Below are 8,452 nucleotides of genomic sequence, written 5' to 3' on the forward strand. Positions count from 1 at the left end.
GGGAAGGGAAGGGAAGGGAAGGGAAGGGAAGGGAAAAGTTCATGATAGTCAGTAGGTAAAATGCTTTTCAAATATTTAGCTGAATCTGTTCATTTCTCTTTTGTGATAAACCATGTATAGTGTTATGCAGGAAACCAGTACTTAATAATAGATGCATATTCAGACATGCACTCTGTAAAGCATTGCTGTCTTCACCATATGGTATTGACATGAGATGACAGAGATGATAACTTGCCATCTGACACCTTATATCCTCACTCTCAGTCCATTATCCTTTAATGCTGCAAGAGACTGGACTGAGACCTCCTTGCCATCTGGCTGTCTTTCAGTGTTTGTTCCTGCATCACCTATCTCCGTGCTATTTCTAGACTGAAGGACACAGATGGAGAATGCTCGCTGCCCCCCAAGCCATTTGAGTATCTGTGTTAGCAGACTGTGTATGCATACCACCACTAGTCCTAGCAACACTTTTAATATGGATTTTCAAAGAAAGGTGAAGTCCAAAGAGATCCCTTCAATCTGTTGCTGTTTCCTGTTGTTCCCATTTGCAGAAAACAATCTGTAGTAGAAAATTACTCACCCTAACAGCTCAAAAGGTAAAATAATCCTGGTATACAGTTTGAATTAAGCGGCACATGATGGGGTCATTTCTAGTTTTTTTCATTAGCAGTATGTTTCCAGTACACTAACAAATGAAAGTACATCACACTGTCATCAGTCTTTTCTTAATGTACTTTAAAAATATTCATCATCTAAAGCTGTTTTTTTCCTCAAGCCCAGCTCTGTTAGTGAATCAAAATGATCAAGCACAGCTCTACTGGCTTAGGATTTATCATACCAGACTGACAGCAATGTTCCCTCCTATTCCTGCCTTCTGCTGTCAGATGTTTTCATAAATGAATTTATTGTTATTACTTCTCATTAGCCTTGCCAATTTGGAGAAGCACATCACTTTTCTTAACATGTGAGGTATTCACATGTTCCTTTCTGGGACCTCTGTAACAGGTTTCCACAAGGATCATATCAACAAAAGGAAGAAAATGTCAGGATTCTTGGCCAAGAAATTTCCCCATCATTTCTAAAGTGTGTAATGCAGCTGTTGCATCAGACAAAAGTTGCCATCAAACAAGGGCTATCCTGTGATTTCTGTGCTTAGACCTTAAACCAGCTTCATCCTATATCATACAGTTGCCTTCTGAGCATCAGCAGTCTGCAAGCACACTCTACATTTTCCTTCTTATTTGCATTGGATTGCTAGGAAATAGCACTGGTCCATATATTGCCTGCTTAAAATATTCTTCTGCCTGTAAAATACGTTGGGTTCAAATGATTTTTAAGTCATCACTTGCACTAAACTAGTGTTTACTAGTATTTCTAGTAATGCCTTCGTGCATTTTCCATCTTCTCCTAAGAAAAGTCTTTATTCCACAGTGGTTTGTCAGTATTCTTGATGTCTGTACTTTTCAGCACCATGTCACAAAAAATCACCCAGTATTACTGCATACCATTGTTCTGGCTCAATCATCATGTGTTCTCTCACTTAAAAATTAATTGATAATAGCTACACCTTTTCCTTATCTCACAGTGCAATTTTTTGCTTTTTTTTTTTTTTACTTTTTGAATACTTACATTTAAAAATTAATTAATCCAGTAACACTCAGAAATTAAGCTCTGCTTCTGACAGATAATCAAATTGGAGCACTGGTTTATTAATTGAACTTTTCTGTCACTATTAGACATGCTGGTCATTAAATGCAATGAGGATGAAGAAATTCCAGCTTTTAGAAGACTGTTATGAACAAAAGATTTAAGAAGACTAACTGAGAGCTACAGATCTTTTTTGGAAAGCACAGAAATTTTCAAAGATGCAAAAGAAGCAAATATTCCTTACTTCTACAGGCTCATCAGCCTTTAAGCAATCCTCAGCCTAAATGGTAAGGTTGATTACTCTCTATACGTGTTTTAAATCCAACACCTGTCTTCTGTCCTGGTCAAGCTGACATTTGAAATGCCTTTCTCCTGTCCCAGGGGAGTGAATGCACCCTTCTCTATTGCTCACTGCTTTGTGGCTGCCATGGACTTCTGCATCAGCTCTTCTTCCCTACTCCTTGTCCATGGTAACCCAAATGGACATTTCATCACCAAAACTTTTTCTGCTTTCACATGATCTAAAAGCTGTCCTTGCACAGATTTACTCCATGCTCAAGGAGAGGATTATAGGTTTGTGTCTGAAATCTGAAGAAGCACGTTCTAGGTTTTTCTCCCCATTTGAGCACACCAGGAACATTTTCACCCTGTGGCTCTGATTGGTGTTGTGAAATGGTATCTGAAGAGCAAACTGCTCCATCTCCAGTGCTGCAGCAAAGACCTTCTGCAGAAGTGCTGCAATATCAGAGCCTGAAGGCCCTGAGAAGGCTGACTGCATCACAAGCACTTAGCTGCTGGGGAAAATGTGCAGACATCCTGGGAGATTAGATATGCCCATTTGAGCATCACAGAAATGGAAACTAAAACTGACTGAAACACGCTGAAGGCTTTAGGCTCCATCCCCTCCTGGGGTCTTGTCCCAAATCCAGGTGAGGAGCAGCTCCCTTTTGCTTCCCCCAGTGCCCTACAGACAGCTTGCCCAGGCACAAGGCAGTGCTGGATCCATGGGGAGATAAGGCTGATGGATGGCATGGTTGGCTGGCAGGATGTGAGATAACACCAAGGACACAGGACCCAGCATGCAGCAGAGGAGCAGCAACCAGAACCTCTCTCCCACCTCTACCTGGGGAGAAGTCCAGGGCTTGACCCTGCTTACTGCAGTGAGAGCCTTCCATCTTCACTGATGGAAACTCTTATCTGAGGCTGGAAAATAACTTCATATCTTCAGAATTTACATGCCCTACCATCACATCCTTTGGTCTGTGGTCCCACTCCTATAAGAACAGGGTCCCAGTGGTCCCCAGGGTGCCTGGTGTGGCAGGTCCTGTCTCACCGCTGCTTCTCAGCTCTCTCATTTCACTGCATCTCTGCACTGGGATGCAGGAGAGTCTTCCACATCTTGGAGATGTTGTCTTCAAGAGAAGATGTTGGTTCTCACTATTTACAACATGAGAGACATCTTGAAACTGGCGGCATCTTGGATAACACAGAAAAAAAGGTTTCCTGTTCTCTTTAGAGAGCAGAAAGAAAAAAGAGAGATTTCCAGAGTTGTGCTTCCGCCTTTATGAACTCCACAGTTCTACTTGGTATAGTTTTAAAAAGAAATCTTCCTAAAACTGGAGGGAATCCTTTGAGTCTTAAAAATGCACTGTTAATACCAGTGCTGCCACAAAGATATCTGTGAAGATGAGGACCATTCTTAAATGAGGGTTAAACAAACAGGTATTTTTAAAAACACAAGATGTGGGGATGAACAAATCAAATTTATTCTGCTTTGAAAAGACTTTTAACATTATCAAGGAAATTTGGCTGATGTCTTTTTTCAGGAGTGAGCTCTCTTCAACAAATGAGTGTTTAATAATCCTCATGCTCTCCTTTTTGCAGTCACTTCAGTCTGATATTAAATACGACGTGTTCAGATGCCTCTCAGATACAAGGTATGTGTGCCAGTGTTTGGACAGAGAATAATTGGATTTATATCTCTGTTATGCTTTCAAATTGCTAGGTCAGATTTGGGTCTCTGGCAGTAAATTCTTCAATTCTATTCTAAGTCAAAGGAATGTGACAGATTTAATACCTAGCATAAGTTATTAACTGCAATGGTGCATAAACCAGTGGCACTCTTATAAATAGTACGTCCATAGTGCTCCTGTTTTCTAAAGGGAAATAAATAAATACATCTTATCTGTTTGTTTCTTGCAGTTCTTGTTAAGTTTTTCTTGATTAATCTGTGAAGAACTTGAAGGTGTGCCTAAAAGAACAACCTCCTTTTATTTTTTTATTGCAGTAATAATTTGTGTTGGAATTAGTTTTACTTTCAACATTAGTACTTAATTTATAAGAGCAAGAGGAATTTGTCCACATACATGGCATTAAAGCATCACAAGCTATAAACAGAAAGTGCCTGTTCGTAGCATGAATTGTTTATGAAAGACTAACATGGAGTTACGTGCTGCGTGGAAAGAAATCAAGTAAGACTGTGCAAGCAGGAAATGTGGCCAACCTGTGCATGTGCCCAGTGAAAAATAGATGGAGTGACCTGTTGACTTCATGCAGCTGAAAATAGTTGGGTTTGCTTCTCCCACAGGCTGAGTGATTGCTGTGTGCTCTGTGCCTGTCATGCCAGCCTGCTTTACCCCAGAGGAGCTGGCCAGGGCTGCTGGGATGACAGCTGGGACTCCTGCACGCAGTTTTGCCAATAGCACAGTTGTCCCTTCCCATCTCTCAGAATCGTGGCTTCAGGGTTGCCTTTGCCCAGCTCCGCCCCAGTGCTGTTTGTGAGGCTTACTCTTCTCTCTCCAGTAAATAGATGACAGCTGTTGAAAACTACTGGGGGCTTTGGAGATGGAAACCTACCTGCCAATGATTTAGTTTCCATTTTTTTTATCTTTGGGCATTTGTCCCTGCTTAATAGTCTGAAGGATCACCGGGATAATCCGTATTTTGAGAAAGCCCATGAGAAATGTAACAATTTTTCAATACTTAAGCTGATACAACCAGAAAATAGAAAACAGATCAGATCTCCAGCACTCTATTTTACTCCAGGGAATTTTGAGACGTGAAATGTATCCATATCTTGCCATATTAAATATTTGCTCAATGTAAGCTAAAAAACAACTGCTAGATTTCACTTTTCAGATCCTGATATCCTCCAAAATTGGCTAAAACACAGTGTATACAATTTTTGCCAGATATCTGTGTTTTCTTTGCAGCTGTTTGGATGGATAGTTTCAGAAACATGCCAGTTTCTTTTTCTTTTTCTTTTTCTTTTTTTTTTTTTCTTTTCTAAACAAATAAGGGTCTTTTCTTTGTTTTGTTTGTTTGTTTGCTTGTTCAGTTCTTTTTAACCAGAATAATGCAATCATTTTTCATTGTCCACATGGTTGAACTAACCTCCTCATTTACTGTGTGAGTAAAGTGATATAAAGTAGGGACTTGAACTTAGGGCTCCAATGTCTCAGAAAAACAGCATAATTTCAGAATTGTATCTCTCATTTTCACTGCAAGATTTATCCCAGATCTGGGAAAACAATGTTTTTGTAAAAAGTTCACATCTCAATACATTTTCAGAAAACATTTTTTGCTGAAATGTTGCCAATTATCCCTAACAAGAATACAGAATGTAATACATAGCACAGAGTGACTCTAGAAGAAATAGACTTTAATGAGTCTTACATCCTTTCTACTGCAACTGAGGTGTTCTGGGGAAACTGCCTGCTAGGCTAGAGCCAAGAAAACTTATGAAGCTGTCACAAAAGCCTAAGAGAATCAGTCCCGTTTACCTAAAAAGGACACTTTTTATTATTAAGTAGCATAATAATCACAGGACATGATGACAATGTATTGTCCTTTCAGGACTGCTCTCACGAGACTCTTCATCCTTTCCACTCAGAAGCCATGTTTAATAAGTATTAAATATTTTCCCCAAGGTAGTCAGCATCAGAAGGTCTAACAGCTCTTGGTTACTAAGGAGCTTAGCACTAGCAATAAGGAAAAATGATTGAGAAATATTGATTTTTTATTTTCATGATCTTGATAATGGTCTTAATCAAGCTTTACTACTGTCTTTTGTTTTATATAATGTTATTCAGAGTAATTTCATATATATACGATGTCGTCATAGCTGAGTGTTTGGGCTTAAGTGATAAATCCTAGGAAATCGTGAAGCTGAGACTGCTGTGCTATCTTCAGTTCACTGTGTTTTGTCTAGTTACGTACGGGACTCCAAAGAAGCAGAGAAATATTTGTAACTATAAATCAGGACCAGTCATGTGCATGTTTGTTTGTGACCTTAGTCCTACTTTGATGTGAGAATCACTTCCTGATTTTTAAGCACCCTGGGCATCTCTTTCACTTTATGAATAGTTACTTTTATACCAAATAATGTGTTATGCTTTGACAGCACGATCAGAGACATTTTCTGTTTCACACATTAGGCACAGGGCACCACCTACTAGTGGCATAAGAAGTGCCTGGCCATGGATATCCAGTGTGGCAACAGGAAACAGGCAGGAAGGTGCAACCAACAGCAAACAATTTTGTCAGAACTGCTTCAGTGTTTTGTGTAACCAAAACTTGTTACTGCCATAGGGAGGCCACAGCCACACTGGAGTCCATATAGAATAACAGAAATCTGTGTTGGTTTTGATGTAGAAGTCCACAAAATGCTGGAATTAGGATCATAAAGAAGAAAGTGTGGAGTGTGTTTCAGAAGATTGCTACTGGGATCCCTCATGTGCTACTCTGTACTGTCTACAGAGCTACTGTGGTGGATCTCCCAATTGAAGGTTGTTTTTTCTTTTTAAGAGTGGTAAAAATTCCAGTTATTTGAGAGATATGGTCAACTAAATTTAAATTAATTCAGAGAGGGTAGAGGTTCCAATCTTTATCTTTTAGAAAAAAAAGTAGCAAAACCCAAATTATATCTTAGAAAATATGTTGAAACAGGCTTTCATTTCATAGTCTTTTTGATGTATTGAAGGTAGTTTTTATGATGTCATCCAGGTAGTTTAAATAAACTGTTTGCATATAAGGTTAACAAGCTGCAGTGCTAACAGTCTGTGTGGGATTATATTAGAATTAATTTGATCAATTACTTTTAGTTCCAGAGGTCTCCAGATGAGACAGAAGCCAGCATACGCAGTTTGGCAGATGAAGAATCAGTGCAGTCAACACATGCCGTGAAGGTAATGAACATTCTTTTAAACTTCATTTTTCATCCAGAGTAGAGAAGCCAACTAAGCCCAGACATTGCTGCTCAGAGCAGCCAAAATGATAACTATAAATTATCATAATAGAGAGTCCATGGCTCACATGCAGTTGTGAAGGATAAAATAAGTATTCTTCCATCAAGGTGATACTGTTAAACCCAGAATTTTCATTACAGATTGCCCGGGAGCGCATGAAAATTCCTCTACCTTGAGATGCACATTCTAAATTAAAAGATTGCAGAGCATTTTCATTTTATAAACTGCTCAAAATAAGAAGCTGGGAAAAACATCATATAGTCAAATCAAGGAAAACCTCTCTGACACTGCATTTCATTTCCACAACTGCACTGAAATAGTGGAGGATCAGGTCTGAAGGCCAGCTCTCGCAGGAGGCAGTGGGAGGCACACCAATGAAGGGCTGCCATGGGCTCAGCACTGCCCAGCCTTTATACCACTGATTCATACACAGACCTCCTGCTGATTCAATAGCATCTTCTGACTGTGCTAGAACCTGTAAAGCAGGACCACAGATCTTCAGCATTCAACAGCTGCAGCAAACAGTCACTCAAGCAGAAGATGAACATTTTATGATAATGACAAAAAATTCTTATTGGCCAGAACTAAATGGTAGCTTAGCAGAAATTGGAATAAAACTGTGACAACAAATGCAAAAATGTATTGCACCGTGCACATACACCCTACTTTCTGCCAAATGTATTTCCTTTGCTTTCCTTCTCTCTTTAAGCAAGCCCCATGTTCTTAAGGTGAATGTGAAATTCAGAGCTCCTGTTTTATACTACATAGAATTAAGCTAACAAACCGTCTTCACTATAAATCTGATTTATCAGTTGACAAAGAGATTACTATTGTTACTTGGTCCTTGTTACTATTTTATGGAATTGCAGGGGTTGTAAGGGACATTCAGAGATCATCAAGTCCAACCCCCCTGATAAGACAGGTTCCCTACAACAGGCCAGACAGGTAGGCATCCAGACAGGGCATGACAGTCTCCATAGAAGACTCCACAAACTCTCCGGGCAGCCTGTTCCAGTGCTCCATCACTCTTACTGTGAAGAAGTTCTTATGCATGTTTGTACAGAAAATTCTGTGTTCAAGTTTTAGGTCTTTACTCCTTGTTCTTTCACTACACAGCACCAAGAAAAGCCTGGCCTCATTCGTTTGTCTCCCAGCTCCATTCAGATATTTATAAATGTGATTCTGTGGTAAATATTTATCAGATCCTCCTCTCAGACTTATTTTCCCCAGGCTGAGCAGTCCCAAGTCACTCAGCTTTTCCTTTTATGGGAGACCCTCCAGGCCCTTAATCATCTTTGCAGCACTCCACTGGACTCCTTCTAGGAGATCCCAGTCTTTTGTGAACTGGGGAGCTTAGAACTGGGCACAGTATTCTAAATATGTCCCTCTCCTCTCCTCTCCTCTCCTCTCCTCTCCTCTCCTCTCCTCTCCTCTCCTCTCCTCTCCTCTCCTCTCCTCTCCTCTCCTCTCCTCTCCTCTCCTCTCCTCTCCTCTCCTCTCCACTCCTTTCCTCTTTTCTCCTCTCCTCTCCTCTCCACTCCTTTCCTCTTTTCTCCTCT

This window comes from Centrocercus urophasianus, unplaced genomic scaffold (genome assembly GCF_019232065.1).
Source record: "Centrocercus urophasianus isolate 14NV4802_14NV808 unplaced genomic scaffold, USGS_Curo_1.0 seq_31, whole genome shotgun sequence".
Classification (NCBI taxonomy): Eukaryota; Metazoa; Chordata; class Aves; order Galliformes; family Phasianidae; genus Centrocercus; species Centrocercus urophasianus.